Here is a 20,157-nt window from a genome sequence, read left to right as displayed (position 1 = left end):
CAGAAATAAGGGTTGGAGTTTTTGAGAGAAAATTAAAATACTGTTTTGTGCTGTAGCTTTGAGACTGATACTTTCATAATGTCGAGGCACTGATAATATTTTGTCACACTATATAAAATCCTTTTCATATACTTATTATAATTGGATTGCTAGCTTTGAAATTAGGATTTAACATTAGATTATTTGTAATATTAGCCACTTTATATGTTAAGTAAAACTCAGAACTTTCTGATAAGTTCTCAAAATCTCCATTTGTTTTAGATGTCTGTTTTTCAGGGGATGATCTAGAAATGAAAATTTATTTAAATATGATTTCTATTTGAAATATATCTGTTTTTGCTAGATTTGTAGTGTCAAGTTTCTGGTGGTTGATGGTAGTACTTGGTAAGGAAATACCAGTAACGTCTTTGAAGAGTATTTGTGTCATCACAGATTTGGGACAGATAATTAAGATTTAGTTATTAGGTCAAAAGTTTTAGAGGGCTGATCATTCTATTTGAACAAACATTTAGAGAGAATATGGAAGATGGATAATTTTCCATGGTGGCAATATTCTTATAGTTACACCTGACTTCCTAGACATTTTAGATACATTTATAAACCTATTTCGCAGACAAGATTAGCTATTAGCTCTAACTCTTTAGTATCAATCATACTATTTTTCAAGAAGTTATGTAGCTATTAGTCACTGAAGCTTAATTATATTCAGTTTGTAATGGGAAGTCTCTGGAAGATTATGCAAGGTGTTGTCAAGATCTCGTCTATACTCTGTGATTATTCTGGCTGTTGTGGGGAGGTTGGCCTGTAGTGGGACAAAGCACAGAAGCAGGAAAACACATTTGAGAGATTTTGGCAGTATCTACCAAATGCGTCATAATGGTTGGATTAAAGTGGCAACAGCTACATGGTATGAAATGGGAATGGATTCGGGAATTAGGGAGGTCTTTAAGAAATCTGTCGTAGATATTGCTAAATTTGCAATACCAACATCAACAAGGAACTTGATCAGGTTCCCAAGGAAGATGTTAGGCAGTAAAAAGGAGCTGACATCAAGTAGACAGCAAAGATCCTAAAACATGAGCCTCTAATAAAGTCGAAGAAAACCCAGGCCTTCACTGCCCCATCCTCTACCCTGGTGTGCAAGACTGCTTGGTCATTCTAATTCTTGAGTAATTCTGATGGTTCCTTGTTTTAAATTCTAGACTTTTTTTTCTGTTTCTCTTTTATATTCTACTTTGTGGACATACCCTCTCTAAGGACATTAGCTAAAATTGTTTTTATTTCTCGATTTCTGTTTCCTCTGGAACCACCTTTCTTCTTTCACCACTCGTATTTTTGTTTTTGGAGATTTTCCTCAAACATTTGTTAATCCTACCTCACTTGATGCTCTCAGTGCCATTCCCTACCCAAATGGAATAATGGAAGAGCTGGATAGAAGTGTCTAGCATGGGGGCTGTTGGTTGATGCTGGACTTCAGGTTTTGCTGGCGACCTTCAGACACCCAAGAGCCTTTCCTCCTAAGGGTGTTCATTTGCAGTAGAAGCCTGGCTGTCCTAGGAAGGTGTTTGTGAGTATCATAGCTAATTACACAAACTCACTTTGCAGTTTTCTTTCTAGATAGTGTATAAGCTATGATCTCCTCAGTGCCTGGGATGGGAGTAAGGATATCTGTATTCTGAACTATTATTTGTGGTTTCTTTAGGCTTTATTTTATTATTTTTAAATTTTGTATATGTGTGTGTACATGCACATGTGTGCATGTGTGTGTGCTCACACACATATACAGCCACCAATGTGAGTGTGGAGGTCAGAGGACAACCTGTAGAGGTCACTTCTCTCCTTTGATGATGTGGACTCTAGGATAAACCAGAGTTGGCTCCAACAGCCTTGACAGCAAATGCCTTTACTTTCAGCCATCTCATTGATTGATCCTCCACCTTATCAAATCATTTTGAGATTGGATCTGGAAGCTCACCAATTGAACTGGCCAGGCCAGTGAGACTTGCAGCCCTCTCTTGTCTCTGTTTCCCACCACTGGGATCAAGCCATCTTGCCTGGCTTTCTACTTGAGTGTTGGGAATCCATACTCAGATGCTCATATTTGTATAGTAAGTACATCACTTAACCAAGCCATCTTCCTGGCCCTTTAAAAGCATTTAATTCAGTATCTAGGAATGTTTAGAGGGTAAATAAGAACAGAAAAAAATTTAGAGGTATCCAGAATATCGATAGCTTGTGAGTCTAGCTCACAAAACTCACAGGGTTCAGGTCAGAGGCTACAGCTTAGCAAAGGGAACTTAGAAAATTTCTTGTTTAAGGGGTTATGGAATGAACTCACATGTGTTCTGTTACAGTCATTCCTCTTTATTGTTCTGCCTTAATTCTAATTTTCTTGTCCTAATTGTCTATAATTTCTTAGCTCCAATTCTTTCTCAATTCTAATTCCAATTCCAGTTCTCTGTTGTAAATTTCTATTCCAGTCCATTCATTCTTCTAATTATTTTATATTTTTTCTCTTCTTCATTTTTCTATATTCTTTATTCTTTTTTATTCTTTACTCTTCTGCCCTTACAAATTCCCAAGCACACATACATTAGCAACTTGTTAGTAATAAAAAAAGACTACAAAGGCAGATTGTCAGGGACACAGGTATTCTGTGAAGATATGTAGTAAAACTTACCAGCTAATTTACAGACTGTAGCTGCAGCTGTGAAGGTTCCACCTACTTCTTAAAGGGGACACTACAGGTTACGATGGGAGAAAACTAAACCATTGAGAGAACTAAAGAAATGGCAAAGAATACGTGTATTATTTTTACATTTTTTTTTTTTTTTTTTTTTTTTTTTGGTTTTTTCGAGACAGAGTTTCTCTGTGGCTTTGGAGCCTGTCCTGGAACTAGCTCTTGTAGACCAGGCTGGCCTCGAACTCACAGAGATCCGTCTGCCTCTGCCTCCTGAGTACTGGGATTAAAGGCGTGCGCCACCACCGCCCGGCCCTATTTTTACATTTCTTAAGTGTGATTAATAATATCTGGACATAGTCAGTTAACAGCCCTTTCTTATCACCTGAATCTCAGGACTTAAACAAAACCAGTTTACTGATTCTAAAATCTTACATCAAAAGCTGATACAAAGTGTTGTTATTTTGAGTCAGAGCAGGGAGGTGCCAGTGAAGGAACTTTAGGGCAACATAGGTCACTATTGAGCTCTTGAAGGACTATGGTTTAACAAGGACAGACACCTGCAGTCTCTCCCTAGTTCACCATACATCCTCCGAAGGGCTTAGGTCCTACAAGGCCAGACAACCGCAATTTCATGAGTAAAAATGGAACTATGGAAGTTCCATTTGTGATCTGTCCAGAGGATGCATGTCTGACCAACTTGCTCTGTCAGTAAGGCTGATGATGGAGAACAGGCTTCCAAGTTTCTCACTGTAATATGGAAAGCTGTTCTTATTTACCTGAGTAACAGTGTACAGAGAAGTTATCTTTCTGATCATCCGCAGATATATGTGTGCCCAGGACATGGAATGTTTTCATGAGATAAACATGCAAGCAGTGGGAGAACACCTAAAGCTATTGCAAAGAAATGAAGTGACTCATGAAGGAAATTATAGACAGAGACAGATAAGACAGGTCTATTTCCATACTCTCTCCAAGATCAGTTATTACAATGTTATCTACATTTTTACCACTCAAAAACCTGTTGGAGCCAGGCAGTGGTGACACACACTTTTAATCCCAGTGCTCAGGAGGCAGAGGCAGTGGACTCTGTGAGTTCGAGGCCAACTTAGTCTACAGAGCTAATGTCAGGACAGGCTCCAAAGCTACACAGAGAAGCCCTGTCTTGAAAAATGGAAAGAAAAGGAAAGGAAAAAGGAAAGAAAGAACAAACTTTTGGATGTTGGATGTTTTTTAGTCATCGTATCCTCTGTTCTCTTTGCCCATGAGGACTTGAACTTTTCTTTCTTAAAGAAATTCCTTTGTTAGATTTTTAGAAAAGAAGAGAGAGATAATTTTGTGAGAATGATCTGCTGTTTACACGTGAGCATCAACATCAAAGTACTTGTAGAACTACAGGTTTATTGTGCAGGTGAGAAATTTGGTTTAATGATAGATTCTTTTTTATTTGTTTGGTTAGTTTTTAGAGATAGTATTTCTCTGTGTAACCCTGACTGTCCTGGAACTCACTAGACCAGGCTGACCATGAACTCAGAGATCTGCTGCTTCTGCCTCCCAACTGCAGGGATTAAAGGCATATGTCATAATGGTAGATTCTTAGGCCTTGTCAATTTAATGTAATTATTGAAGCTATGGAGCTGAATAGCATTTTCAAGGATTCAGAATCTGAACTATGATGTTCTTTGATTTATTTACTCAATCTGTGTTTATTAAATGCCTAGCATGTGGCTAGCAAAGAAATGAACTAGGATGGATTGCAAGGAAGGAAAGCTGCTAGAGGAAGCCAGAAGGCAAGGGCTCCCACCAGCAGGAGGCACGAATGGAAGAGTGGAGCATGTACTTACTGTTCATGGCTTGGGTGCAGGAGTGATGCCTTCTAGTACCATGTTCCTAGCACTTTGATGGATCTAAAATTCCGATTTAATCTGAGACCTGTTCAAGTTTGCTTCCTTGAATGAGAAGTGGTATTTACTTGAAGCTCAAGTTATGAAAACATATATGGACGTAGCTAGCCTTTTATGGAGGGAGGGGTCAAGATGAACACTCAGGAGGAAGCAATTCATCTAAAATGCAGGTCCAAAGGCCCCCTAAGTTTCTAAACAAAACTTAGAATGTGATCATTCCGAAGGCTGGGTGTGGGGGTAAAGGAATAAATAGGTTTAGAATGCTGGTGATTCCGCACACAGTCTTTCAATGATGGGTCTTAGGTCAGCCTTTGAACAGCAAAGTGTCTTTCAGGCAACTTGAATCAAATAACACATTATTGAAGAGTTCTGGAGTTTCCAAATTCTTAGTCATTTGCAAAGAAAACAGAATTCCAAGGGAAAATACACTTTGAACTTTGATGGCAAAAACACACCATCATAGCCCCCAAAATCTCAAATGGAGCCATTTATTAAAATAAATTTGCTAGTTCTATAATTGGGAGTTAAAAGCTTGCACTTTTGTGGACTTGCTTATACACATGGCCCAGGTAAATAACAGTAGAGAGCAGGTATGCCGATGAAGCACACTTTGTGACTAAAAGCTAATTTTTTTCAAAAACTTTTTGAATATAGCTAATATTGTGTGCTTACTATACTATCTTAAATAGTATCTTAAATTAAGTTCTTATGTTAGCTTAAGAAAAGAAAACCCATGAAGTTACTGTACAGGAAATATTTACTTACTGCTATTGACAGTGGCGATCTGCCTGAGAAAAGCTTTCAGAGCAGGGAGTGGTGTCGTGGATTTCCCTTAAATCAAGGAGACAGCACACCAGGAAAAAGCACTACCTCCAGTTCAGAAGTCGTCAAGGACCATTCCATCTTCTTCCTAGGAGTCTCCGTGTTCATGCCTTCTTCAGCTTTCCCTCTCATACTGCACATGAACATGGAAAAAGGAGGTTCTCCACCCTACCCTTCTCATGGTTCCAGCGACCACCAGCAAGCCAGAGACAGAGGGATGCTAACACTGTTGCTTGTTGGTGGCAGTGTAGGATACGTGTGGAAGTGGGGTGTTTTGTTAGTTTTAATAGATTTACATAACTGATCACTCATTTCCCACCTCCCTACAACTCATATACTCTCAGCCAAGGCTTGAGAATTTAGTTTTTGGATTTTTTCCCTGTATGGGGTCTGACCACCCAACTCCCAATTAAATTAAAGAGATTTACTCTTACTTATGAATACCTGGCCTTGGCTTGTTTCTACCCAGCTTTTTTTTTTTTTTTAACTTAAATCATCCCATTTCTCTTTAACTACATTTCCCCTCTGGCCTTTTCTCCTTTCTTTATAAATCTTTATTTCCTCCTTACTGTCTGGGTAGCTGGCCCCTGGCATTCTCTTTTCCTTCTCTTTTTCTCACATCCCCTCTTCCTGGATGTCTCCTCCTATTTACTCTCTCTGCACACCAGCCCTGCCCATTTTCTCTCTCGTGCCTAGCTATTAGCCATTCAGCTCTTTATTAGACCAATCAGGTGTTTTTAGGCAGGCAGAGTTAACAGCTTTACAGAGTCACATGCAACATAAAGAATGCAATACATTTTTGTATCATTAAACAAATATTCCACAGCATAAGTGAATATAACACATCTCCAATTAATATTCCACAAGAGTGTAGGTTGAGACAAAAATGCCAGCATGTGTATCTTACTGTTCAATCTCTGTGAAGAGACACCATGAACACTGCAGCTCTTATAACAGAAAACATTTAATTGGGGACTTACTTGCAGTTTCAGAGGCTTAGGCCATTATCATCAAGGGAGGGAACATGGTAGCAACCAGGGAAGGCATGGTGCTGGAAAAGCAGCAGAGAGTTTCACATCCAGATCCACAGACAGCAGGCAGAGGGAGAAACACTAGGTCTAGCTTGGACTTTTGAAATATCTTAGTCCACCCCCAGTAATATACTTCCTCTGGTAAGGCCACACCTCCTAATCCTTCTCAAGAATTGCCACTCTCTGATGACCAAGCATTCAAATTTATGAGCTGCAGGGATCATTCTTAGTCAAACCACAACAAGTTAATTAGATATCATTCAATAGAGGAAATGTTCACCAACTTACCTGCCCAATGAAGACCCTATAATGATTGATCTTGTAGACCTCTTTTTACTATTTAGATTCTACTATTCTGTGTGGTTCACTTTCATTTTGGGAATCAGACATTGGTTGTTACTTACATCCAGTAAGGCCAGTGGGGAACACCATTTCCCTCTTGGGAGAACAAGCAAGATTTACAAATAGCTGCCTCCCAGAGGCATCTTATAAGCTATGACCAGCTCCTGCAGGGACATGGCCAGGGTCAGGACAACACTGGAGATTCATTTGTACTGGATGATACGGTTTGCAGGTTTGCAGGCTTTCAGTTCCCCTAAGCCTCACTTTACAACTGAAAAACAAGCTTAACAATGCTGGGTCCTTCGGGGATGGATAACAATGATTACATGGAAGACCTAATCCAATTTGGTGAGACACTGTTTACTAGATTTACACGAGTCTAAGTAAGAACTATGAAAGGGAAACGAGAAAAGGAAGACGGAGCCAAAAGATATTTTTCAGTGTCAACCTGAGCAGCATGTTGAGTTAAATAAGATTTTTGAGTCCAGCAGTGACTAGATGAAAGTTGTATTTTAGAATTAATTTAACACTGGTTAGCAGCATGGAGCTTGTGGGAGGTGAGTTCAGAGGGGCCTAGAACGGGCATATGCCAGGAAACAAGGGCCAAGTTGGGGTAGAAGAGGAAGGTTTGGAAAGAAGGCAACGCGAGATCTATGAACGAAGCCTATACCTCCAAGTTGAGTATATATCAGACTAAAATAGTTGTCTCCCCTGGCAACATGCACTGTTCATCCATCTCATTCACTCAGCAGATGTGCACTGGGTGTACCGTGGGCCGTCAGTCATACAATGTCCTGATAACTTAGTCAATGGCTCAGCTCTGCCGGGTTTTCCCTGCTGGGAGGAAGGAATTTATATGTCTTTGGTGCCTTGACACTTTCTCACCTTCATTTAGTTAGTAACTGATCTCTGCTGATTTAATACGCTAAATCAGTGACTCCTTCCACATACCAGCACACTAGCACTGTCTCGGGAAGATTCCACAAGCCAGACTCCACACTTCAGACCTGTGAAATCGCGAGGCTCATTGGAGGCTTCTGGAATGATTCCACTGTGCCGATAAGTTAGGAAACCACCTCCAAGTATTTTTCAGCTCTCACTTCTCCCTCCGACTATCACGCCAGTCGTTTCTCACTTAGATTACCACACCAGCTTCCTGTTTGGTCACTGTGTGTCTAATCTTATTCCCCTAGTGTTTATCTTCATGGCAGCCGGGTGACTTCTCAGAAACAAATCTAAGCATGTTACACTGCTCTGCTTCCAGCTTTTCCAAGGCCCCATTCTGTTTTCCCCTTCCCCTAAGGACAGCATCCACCAGCAGAACACAGATCCTGGGTGAGTGCTGTGCAAAGATTGTTAGCATGTTTGTTCCCTGGGGGAGGAGTCAAGATACTGTAAAAGTACTCAGCTTTTATAGCTTGAAAAATACATCATCCTTTTTTTGCACTCCATTCTCTTACCTTGCTCCTACCCATTCTGATACATAGGTTTTTACTAAGGGGCTCAATCCCTGAAATTGAATTCAGTGTTTTGATCTCACCCACTTCCCCTAGTCTTATCCTTATCTTCTTACTTTTACTAGATGGCATTTACCCACCCATCATGCTGTTTCTATACTTTGCTTTTGTGCTTAGTTCTCTCTCCTCCTCCTGGAAGAACTCACTTGTTACCTTCTCCAATGCTATCTTTTAGACTCAGATAAAGTTTTTAAAGCATCTATTAAGTCTCAAGTCAGGAATACCTCTAGGAAGCCTTCTAGTTCCTTAATCTACTGATTTGGGCTTATTGTTCTCAAGTGTCTTGTATGTTTTTCTCTTTAATCTTGTTGCGTTCTATTATAATTAACTGTCCTAATATCTCTCTATTTCATGTCCTTTAAATTTTCTAAATTTATTTACTTTTTAAAAGAAAGCATTTAAGCCGGGCAGTGGTGGCATACGCCTTTAATCCCAGCACTTGGGAGGCAGAGGCAGGTGGATCTCTGTGAGTTCGAGGCCTGCCTGATCTACAAGAGCTCGTTCCAGCACAGGCTCCAAGGCTACAGAAGAACCCTGTCTCGAAAAAACAAAACAAAGCAAAACAAAAAAGCATTTAATTGGGGCTTGCTTCCAGGTTCAGAGGTTTGTTATCCTCATAAAGGGGAGCATGGTGGTACACAAGCAGACATGGTGCTGGAGAAGGAGCTGAGAGTTCTACATCTTAAACTGAAAGTATCAAGCAGACAGGGTGGCAGGAAGGGAGGGAAGAAGGGAAGGAGAATGAGAGGGAGACCGGACCTGGTTTGGGTCCCTGAAATCTCAGAGCCCACCTCCAGTGACACACTTCCTCCACCAAGGACACACCTCCTAATCCTTCTCAAATAGCGCCACTCCCTGATGACTAAAGCAAATGAATGAGCCTTTGGGGGCTATACCCACTCAAACCACTACAGAGGAGAAGGAGCAAAGACTGTCTCTCTTGATCCCTCTTGACTGCATAAGTATAGACCTCCAAATATGATTAAGAGACACCAAGGTCAGTTTCACTAGCCTGATTGTTTTAGCTACTATATAATATTTGGACAAAGCTTGGCAAAGCTGAACACTTTTAAATAATATTTGATTAAATGTATAATTTTTTGATTTTTTCCCCTCATATATTGCATCCAACGGCAGTTCCACACCTCTTCCCCCCTCTTCCTTCTCTCCCCATTCCAGGACCACCCCCCCTGACACACACATACTTCCCCTCAGAAAAGAGCAGGCTTTCAGGGATATCAGCCAAGCACAGCATAACAAACTACAATAAGACCAGGCACATACCACCATATCAAATGCAACTCAGGAGAAGGAAAAGGGTCCCACAAGCAGGCAAAAAAGTCAGAGACAGCTAGCCCCAGGACAGGCTCTAAAGCTGCAGAGAAACCCTGTCTCGAAAAACCAAAAAAAAAAAAAAAAAAAAAAAAAGTCAGAGACAGTCACCGCTCCCACTGTTAGGAGTCCCACAAGAACACCAAACTACTCAGTCATAACATACATGCAGAGGACCTGGGTCAGACCACTGCAGGATCCCTGATTTCTGAGTTCTTTGCAGTTGATTCTGTGGGCTGTGTTCTTGCAGTGTCCCTGAGCACTCTGGTTCCTCCAATTTATCCTCCTCCCCTGCAGGACTCCCCAGACTTTGCCTAGTGATTGGCATGAGACTCTGCATCTGCTCCCAACAGCTGCTAGGTGAAGTCTCTCTGGTTTCTTTGAGGACAAATCTGTTAGGCTCTGGTCCCAGAATACTCTGCAGGCAGAACAAACTGTAGGTAAAAGGTTTTGTGGCTGGGGTAGTGTCCCAGTCCTTTCACTTGAGGCCTTGCCTGGTTACAGAAGCTGGCCAGTTCAGGCTCTATGTTCCTCACTACTAGGAGTAGGAGTCTTTGCTAGGATTACTCTTGTTAGAATCCATGAAGTTTCCATTGCACTAGGTTTCCACCTTACCTCCCAAATGCTCCCAATTCCAGCTGTTTCTCCCAGTATTTTCTCCCTCTCTCAACCCAAACTGGATCTCTCTTGCTCCCAACCCCACTCTTCCCCCAGCCCACCTGTGAAATCAATTTCCCCTTCCCAGGGAGATTTTTATATCCCTCCTTGGGCCTTTCTTGTTACTTAGCCTCTCTGGGTCAGTGGACTGTAGCATAATTATCTTTTAATTTACATTAATATCCACTTAAAAGTGAGTACATACCATATTTTCTTTCTGGGTCTGGGTTACCTCAGGATGGTTTTCTTTTAGTTCCATCCATTTGCCAGCAAATTTCGTGATGCCATTGTTTTTAACAGTTGAATAATACTCCACTGCATAAATAATCCAATTAAAAATGGGGTGCATATATAAATAGAATTCTCAGCAGAGGGATCTCAAATGGGCAAGAAACACTTAAATGTCCAGCAAGGGCAGGCCTGAGGCAGCTAACTCCACAGGTGCAGGATTGAGCCAGTGACCCAGGCCAGAGCAGGCCCGGGAAGGTGAACTCCACAGGAGCAGGAGCAGTTGCAGACAAGAGACATTTGCAGAAGCAGGACTGGGCCAGCAACCTAGGCTGAAGCAGGCCTGAGACAGCAAGCTCCATGTGAGGGGAGCAAATGCAGACCGGGTACATTTGTAGAGGCAGGACTGAGCCAGCAACCTCGGTTGGAGAAGACCTGATACAGTGAACTCCACAGGCGCAAGTACAGGGAAGCAACGGTTGAGTGAGTGGGCCAGAGCCAGAGATCGCTATGGGTCCAGGCATGAATTTGGGATCTCTGAGGGAGTAGACTTGAGCCAGGAGCCTTGTGGGTCTAGGAGTAAGTCTGGGACCTCCAAGGAAATAGGCATGAGCCAGGACCTCTGTGGGTCTGGGCATAGGTCTGGGACCTCTGAGGAAGTAGGCAAGAACCAGAAACCTTTGCGGGTCCAGGCCTGAATCTGGGACCTCTGGGGGAGTAGGCCTGAGCCAGAGACCTTTGCAGGACCAACCCCAAGCCAGAAACCTCTGCAGGAGCAGATCCAAACCAGGAACATTTACAGAAACAGGTCTGAGCTGGCAACCTAGACCAGAGCAGGCCTGAGACAGCTAAGTCCATGGAAGCTGAGCAAACCTCCAGAATGCTGAGTGACCTCCAGGAACACAGTGACCAACAGGGTAACTAGAGCTGTGACACTGACTGTACCACAAGGAACAACCTCTAAGCCTTGTATCCACTGGCACCTAGAAGATTAATCACCAGAGTCAAAGACAGTCCTAACCACACTAATTAGAGGAAAAGATGAGTAGACAAGGTAAGAACACATGCAACACCCCAAAGAGAAACATGACACCAGTAAAGTCTAGAGACCCTACAACAGCAAGACTTGAACAACCAAATATAGATAAAGCAGAAGAAAATGACCTAAAAAAATAACTTCAGGAGAATGTTTGAGACTCTTAAAGAGGATATGAGAAATTCCAACAAAGAAATGGAGGCAAAGACAAACAAAAGATTGGAAGACATCAGAAAATCCCGTAAAGAAAACCAAGAAAAAGCAATCAAACATATAAAAGAAATTATTCAAGACTTGAACACTGAAATAGAGACAATAAAGAAAACACAAGCTGAGGGGATTATAGAAACAGAAATCATGAGAAAATGATCAGGAACCACAAATGCAAACATAAACAGTAGAATACAAAAGATGGAAGAGAGAATTCAAGTGCTGAAGATACAATATAGGAAATAGACTCATCAGGGAAAGAAAACATTAAATCTAATAAAAGCTTAACACAAAATATCCAGGAAACATGGAACACCATGAAAAGACCAAACCCAAGAATAACAGATATAGAAGGAGAAGTTCAACTCAAAAGTACATAAAATATATTTAACAAAATCATAAAGAAAACCTTTCCAACCTAAAGAAAGATATGCCTATGAAGATATAAGAAGCTTACAGAGCACCACATAGACTGAATCAAAAAAAGTCCTCTCATAATAATCAAAACACTAAACATACACCAATCACAGCAAATATATCTTCACAAAGTGTACAAATATCCCACAACACAAGCCCAGCCCATGAATGTATTTTCGTGCAAAATCAAGTTTGGTTTATTTAATTCATATCTAAAACCATGAAATCATAAACAATATAAGTGAGCCCTAGATGACAAAAACTATTGATGATGCCAGAGCTCACGTGTCGGGGCCTATGGGCTGCATTTAACCTTGGAATATGTTCCCATTGACACATTTGAAATTTTTTGTATTATCTGGTTGTATTCAAAATAGTGGATTTTTACACAGAACCCCGGGGTTGCATTTCTATTGTCTTTCAGCTGATGAGATCTGACTCAAGGGCTAAGAAGATGGTTTAGTGGATAACACACTGGCAGTAGATGTATAAGGACCTGAATTTAGATCCCAGACCCATGTAAAGTGGGACAGGGTAGTTCACAGCTATCATTCCATCTCTCATCTCTCCTACAGCAAGAGGAGAAGCAGAGATGGAGAACCCCAGAAACTCACAGGGCCAGACAGCCTGGTGTTTACACCCAGCGTACAAGAGATTGTCCTTCAATGGTGGGAGAAGGTGAGGACCAGCACCCAAAGTTGTCCTCTGACTTCCACATGTACAACACCCACACCCTTACCCCGACCAGGAACTGACAGCATCAGGCTTACATTCTGACGTGGTAGCACCCAGTGAAGGAGCAGATGAACTATTCCAGTGACTTTTCTACTTTGCTATAATTGCTTGTGTTGTTGTTTATGGATTGAGCTCCTAAAAATAATTAAACAAATCAACCATTTCCATGTGAACAAGGCAATGATGCTTCGAAACTCGCAACATTTCTCCCTAGTTCCAAACTTTTCAACACCTACATAAAGCTCCACAAGAAGTCCCCTCCTATTGGTGCCCGGCTACAGCCCCACACCACTAACCTGCTTTCTGCCTGCAGTTCGGGATGTTTCATGGAATCAGGCAGTCGGCAATTTCTGGCCCCCAGTTTTCTCACTTAGCATCCTGTCTTCAACAGTGATCCTTGTCGTAATGTGACGATGTCAATCTTCTATAACTGAATACTATTTCATTGTATAGCTAATGGTCATAGTAACTCAAAACCAGCCGACACAGTGAACAAGTACTAGCTTTTGAGAGCTCTTTCAGCGACAGTTCTTAACATGGCCATTGCTTGCCACCGTTCCATGCTCAGCCCACTGGTGTCGCCTGTCCCATCAGCTTTGCTGTTTTGTTATAGGCTTGAGCATATTCATCTCCCCCCCCATTTCCTGCAGTTTCTTGCAGACAGACTTGAAGTAATTATTAAAAACCTACATATAACTTTTATTAACAATGTGCTTAAGTGCTAGATTTTTTTTTTGATTTTTCACCCCAAGTTTAGTCATTTTCTGATAAATATTCACTGTGGGTAAGATTTGTTTCTATTTTCCTCCACTTAACATTAAAAGATCAGGCAGTTTGAGATCCAAAACTGGGAATGCACCTTTCCCTTTTACGCCAAGTGATAATTTTATAGATACATTTGACTGAATTATAGTTAGCATCTCCGGACTCAGACACACCTGTGTGTGGCAGCTCAGGAATCTGGTCACTCAGATGCAGATACACTTCTCTGGCCTTTTGTACCCCTACCTCAAAGTCTTGTCCCCCCTTTCTTTCCCCTTTCCTCCATCTCTCATCAGTCACTCCTTCAATTTCTTTTTCATTTATTCTAAGTCACATAACTTTACTCCTGTGTGGTTATAGTCTGTCTCCCCATCTAGATGACAAAGCCCACTGAACAGAATCTGATTTTGTTTCCATTTTTTTAAATGATTCAGTTCATAAAAAAAAAAACAGTAACACGTCTGCAGTAAGTATTCACTAATTGTGCTGAAAGTTTGCTGTTTTTAGGCTAATCTAGCTAGCCAATGACCTGCCTGTCTCTGTTCCCCAGTGCTAGGGTTACAGGCAAATGCAACCGTGATGTCTTAGTTAGTGTTTTCTGCTGTGAAGAGACACTATGACCAAGGCAACTAGTATAAAAAGAAGCATTTAACTGGGGGCTTGTTTACAGTTTCAGAGGTTTAATCCATTATCATTCATGTGGGGAAGCATGGCAGCACGATGGCATGATGCTGGAGAAGTAGCTGAGCGCTTACATCCTGATCTGTAGGCAGCAGGAAGAGAAAGACTCTAGGTATGGCTTGGGCTTTTAAAAACCTCAAAGCCAGGTTCTGGCTATTACAAATAATGCTGCTATGAACATAGCAGAACAAATGCTTTTGTAGTATGATTGGTCATCTCTTGGGTAAATTCCCAAGAGTGGAATTGCTGGGTCCTGGGGTAGGTTGATCCCGAATTTCCTGAGAAACTGCCACACTGCTTTCCAAAGTGATTGCACAAGTGTGTATTCCCACCAGCAATGGATGAGTGTACCCCTTACCCCACAACCTCTCCAGCAAAGGCTGGAGATAGAGACAGAGCTTTCGTTAAAAGATTTGAGTTTTCGGGCTGTTACGTGTTTAATGGTTCCCATTTCTTGACCATTTGACATTTTGTGCTTCTTGAAAATAATCCTTAGGGAATCAGTGAGATAGCTTAAATAGTAAAGGCATCGACCACCAAGCCTGACAAGCTGAGTTTGATTCTTGTGACCCAAACGGTAGGAGAATCAACTCCCACAAGGTACCCTCTGACTTGTTCAGGCATTCATGTGTGTCCATGTGTACACACATAGAAACATGCACTCCAAAAATCAACAAAGGTTTAAAAATAGTGCTTTAGATGTACGGATGTAGGTGAGTTGGTAGAGTGCTCGCAAACAACACATCTAACCCTGTGTTTGCTTCTCATTACTCCCATAAACCAAGCCCAGTGGCAAATAATTATCATCCCAGAACTCTGCAGGTAGAGGCAGAAGGATCGTAGGGGTCCAAGGACATCCTGTGCGACATACAGATTCCAGGTATACATGAGACTTTGTCAACAGCAAGTGATCTTTTATAGTTTGTCATTGGGTCTTGAATCATTTGTGTTTTCTTCAGAAAAGACACTTAGAACATTTTCTTATGGGATCCTAGATCCTTTTTAATTTACTTATAATTGACTTTGCGATATGACATAGCAGTGCTGCTTTCAGCCTCAAGGTAAGACAATGGAGTAATCCTTTATATAAAATTAATTGTGCAGCAAGTAAGGTTGAGTGCCTCACCATCTTGTGGAACCTTCACTAGTGTAGCCCTCACTAATCAGTATGCAAAGACAGAAAAGCAAAGACAGAAGCCCAGCAAAGATCACCCCTTCTCTGTCTGATTCTCCCTTTATACACTATGCAGCCATATTAGCGGGCCATGAGAAATGACCTTTCCTCTCTTGATTGTGAATTTCCCTCTTCTGTGTGCTACAAAGTTTGAAGGCTAACAAAATCAAACAGAACAAAATAGAACAAAAAAACCTAGGCTACTTAAGTTGCTGGTCTGGAATAGGGCAACTCAACTCTGGATGAACGTGGCAGCAGGTAGAGGTGAGGTCAAGTTCAAGGTAGAGAGGGAATCAAAAATGTGTTTCCTGGTTCCTTGAGTTAATCAGCGTGAGCTCATTATTTTGGTCCAGTTCTCAATTCCAAGAACTCCAGATATATCTAGGATCAAATGCAAATACCAGGATACATCCCAGAATCAAATAAACTCTCTCTGGATTATCTGGGTCACTGGTCACCTCTGCTAATGTTTTCAATCAAATGCTGATGATGCTATGTATAAATGGGTCCTTTGAGTCATGTCTGGGTGTTTAATTCCCTGTAGAAGTAGAGAGTTCTGCTAGTTCTGACAAGAGTATTTTTACAGGATTCCTATTTAGTCCTCTGAATTTCAGAAAAGCATTTGAAATTCTCCAATGAGGAGGGGGAAGAAAGAGTTGGTGGGGACTAACAACCTGAGCTGGGCTGCAGATTGTCAAGTTCTAACACAACTGTTGAGACAATCAAACACGGAACAGCCTCGTATGAACTCTGGCCCCACTTCACTCTTGTATTTCATGCAGCTTTATGATGTACTGGTCAGGCCAACCGTTAGTTAACATTAGCATGCTGACCGTGAGGACTGTTTTGGCTTTGAGTTGGTCCAATTGAACTGCTTTGAAGCTATTAATCTGCCGAATTAGCTGGCTGCTTTCATGGTATTCCAGAACAAACAGATCTCCCTTTAAAAATCCCCACTTCTGTTATTTCAGGTGGTTTGAGTCTGTTGTTCTTACATAAAGATGGTAAGAGTTTTCCAAGAGAGGTTCAAAGAGAGAGTTAGAAGTAAAATGTTAAACAGATTAAAAGGACCTTCAATATAACGTTCCTGTCACTGTGTAAAAGATGAGGTTAAAGCTGGTCATGCCTTTACTGTGCAGCCAAAACCTTTGTTTTTCTTGTATAGAAAGTCTGAAGGTGGTGCTAAGTTCAGAAAGGAACGTCAATAGGACAAACCTCAGAATGATATTTATTAAATGACACTCATAGACCCAGGATTTAGGTACTGGTATTGTTCCAGTACTACAGATGAGAAAACAGAGGCTAGAAATGCATGTCATTCTATTCAAAGTAAGAAAGAAAATGTATCAGACTGAAGAGGCAGCGTAACAGTAAAGAGCCTCGGAAGCAAACAAAAATGGATCAGATTCTAACTAATCCATCATTTGCTGAATAACACCATGTTTCATGAGAGTTTGAAGCTAAATATCATCTCATCCATAAAATAGGATCACTATTCCTATGTCAAAGGGTGGTTGACTTAAATAGTTGTAAGTAAAAGTAACTCTGGACACTTTTATATTCATTAAAATTTTTTGTTTTGCATCCAATTGTCTCCCCTCTACCTCTCCCCCATCCACTCCTCCTCTGTCTCCTTAGAAAGGGGCAGGCTTTTCATGGGCATCAATAAAGCATGGCACATCAAGTTGAGGTAGGACCAAGCTCCCTTTGCTCCCTGCATCAAGGCTGGGTGAGGCAACCCAGCATGGGGAATAGGTTCCCAAAAGCCAGCCCAAGTGCCAGGGATAGGTCCTGATCCCACTATTAGGAGCCCTGTAAACAGACCAAGCTACATAACTGTCAACCACATACAGAAGGTCCCATGCAAGCTCCCTAGATGTCTGAACACTATACATTTATTATTTAATACATACTTCTGTTACTTAAAGCACTTGGTACTAACTTGTTATGATCACCCTATTACATAGGTATTTTCTATTATCAATTTTTTTGGCAACAAGAAAACATTAGCACAGAGAAATTATCTTGCTATTTAATAGCAGAACTGGGTTTCCATATGCCTAGCATAACACCCAGTGTCTAAAAGCACCTGATAACAGTCACTGTCAGCAGCAGCCAGGGAGGGAAGTGCTTTGACATAGCAGAGTCATGGTCACTCTTTCACAGTTACTAACAAGGATAGCCTTTGGACACGGATGTAGAAAACACTGGATACCTGGGTGATCAAAATCTATCTATCAAGATGAAATCAGAGAGAAATATAGTGCCTTTTAGCAAATCTTATTTTATCTCTGGCAGTCACCACTGTTACTGAGCACAGCTCAGTAAAACACACTGAGTAACAGATAACCATATCTACATGTATGCCTACACACTTGTGTGTGATCAGCCACTGTCACATAAATTGAGCCAGTAAAGGATCTTGAATTCTATTTGGGGACTGTTTTCCTTTGGCAGATTTTGCTATCTGTCCTTTTGGTCCATGAATGGTTGCCACATCACTGTACATTTAAAATATAACTATTCTCTAAGACCCATATTCCTTTTTCCTATCTTTTATTTGGTCATTTCTTATAGTTTTAATAACACACACACATACACACACACAAGAGGGGGAAGAAGGAGGATAAAACTATGCAAAAATAAGGTTTTAAAAACACATGATTCTGAAAAAAAATTCAAAAGCCAAGGAATATTTGGAAACAGTATGTGGAAGCCAAAAAGGTTTACTGCCCTGTAAAAAAAATCTTGGGCATTAACGAAGAACCCAAGATTAATCATTAAGATAATTACTGTGCCAACATGTGGTATGTGTAAAGCTGCTATCCATCATTCCTTTGCTCTCATACCAAAGAAAACTCTAGACAATGTGTCTGTTGTTTGAAACGCTATGTGTACTCCTCCCATGTCCTTCATCACCCCACTTATACATGTACTTATGTAGTTTGCACAAAAAACACCAAAGCTGAAATGAGGGAGTTTTTGGAGTAGACTCAGACTTTTGGATCTTTAGTTGGAAGATGCCATAGCTTTGTGAGCCTTGTTTCTCCAACCCAGTGAATAGCTATCTTCCAGTGCCAGGCAGCGTCTGTGATGCAGGGAAAGCATGGGGTGAACTCATCCTCAGGAAGAAAACTCCCTGGTAGTCACATTTGTGTCATAAGTTTCCTGTCACTGCCATGTCTTAAGTTGTCTTGGCATTTGTTCTTCTCACCACCAGAGGAGTTGAGTTCTGTAATACATTAATAATATCAATTGCTGTGAGAACTAAAAGTAGCAGGAGATTTACTATATTCCAAGCACCTCGAGAAACTTTGCATAGCTCATGCCATTCAGTCATCTTCTCTACTGTTTGCCTGTTCGTTGGATTAGAAATTTTTTATCTGCCAGAAATTGTTTAAATACATTTTGGCTTGTCAGTTGTAAAATAAAATATGCTTTTTTGAAAATTGTTGGAACTATTATGTTTTACTTATTTATTTTCTCAACACGTATTTTCATTTATTTAGCACATGGTTTGGTCTGGAAGTGCAGAGAGGAGGGATGGTTAGACATCAAGGCAAACTGGCTGGGTGAGTTAATACAAAAATTGGGATTTGAAAGACAAGAGTTAAGTATATGAGCAAAAGTAAAACGGTCTCTCACAGAGAGCCAAGTGATTTGTGAAGTCAAAAAAGCACAAAGTCAGCTCTTGTATTTTATATTTTAGTTTTAGTGTTGTATATTTATTGGTGCGGTCAGACTTTCCTTTGGGCCACCAGCTCACAAAAAAAAAAAAACAAAAAAACACAGAAACACTAATAACAAAAGATTGGCCTTGTCTTAGGCTTGTCCCACTAGCTCTTATAACTTAAATTAACACATTTATTTTAATCTTTGTGCCGCCACATGGCTCATGGCTTTTACCTCTTCTCCTACATGTCATGCTTTCTCTGCATCTATCTGGTGACTCCTTCTTTCTCTTCCCCAAGACTGCTCTGCCCCACCTAACTGCTTCCTGCCTACCTATTGGGTGTTCAGCTCTGTATTAAACCAATCACAGTGACACGTCTTCACACAGTGTAAAGGAATATTCCACAACATTTCCCCCTTTTGTCTAAACAAAAAGGAAAGGTTTTAACTCTAACATAATAAAACTATGAACAGTAAGAACAATTATCAGGTAAGAATTACATTTACAACATCCAATCCATTTGTATTTGACAAATTCAGAGAAAATACTTCATTATCTATCCTCTCTTGATGAGTCCAAAGTTTTGCACCTAATTTACTTTCTATCATGACTAAGGGAAATTGTAACTATCTAGTCTTCAACCTCATGAAGAACTGGGAATGATATAATATTACCTGAGTAAACAGGAACTGCAGAGCACATGACTTCCAAAAGTAAGAAATGACAGAGACATCTGGCTGCTTGGACAGTCACCCCAAGATTCCTCTGTAACATTAGGGAATCCATATTTCGCCTACAGGTCTAGAGTATCTGACAGACTGTGAAACAGGAACTTTGAAGGACTGTGCTACTCTGTATTGGCAAAGTTTGGCAGAAACTTTCTTTGATGTTCTCTTTGTCCAGTTTGGACAGCACACTGTCAGCAGTTGAGGCAAGGGTAGTCAGTCTCTTTACCG

Source organism: Arvicola amphibius, chromosome 5 (genome assembly GCF_903992535.2).
Source record: "Arvicola amphibius chromosome 5, mArvAmp1.2, whole genome shotgun sequence".
Taxonomy (NCBI): Eukaryota; Metazoa; Chordata; class Mammalia; order Rodentia; family Cricetidae; genus Arvicola; species Arvicola amphibius.
This window is presented reverse-complemented; position numbering follows the sequence as displayed.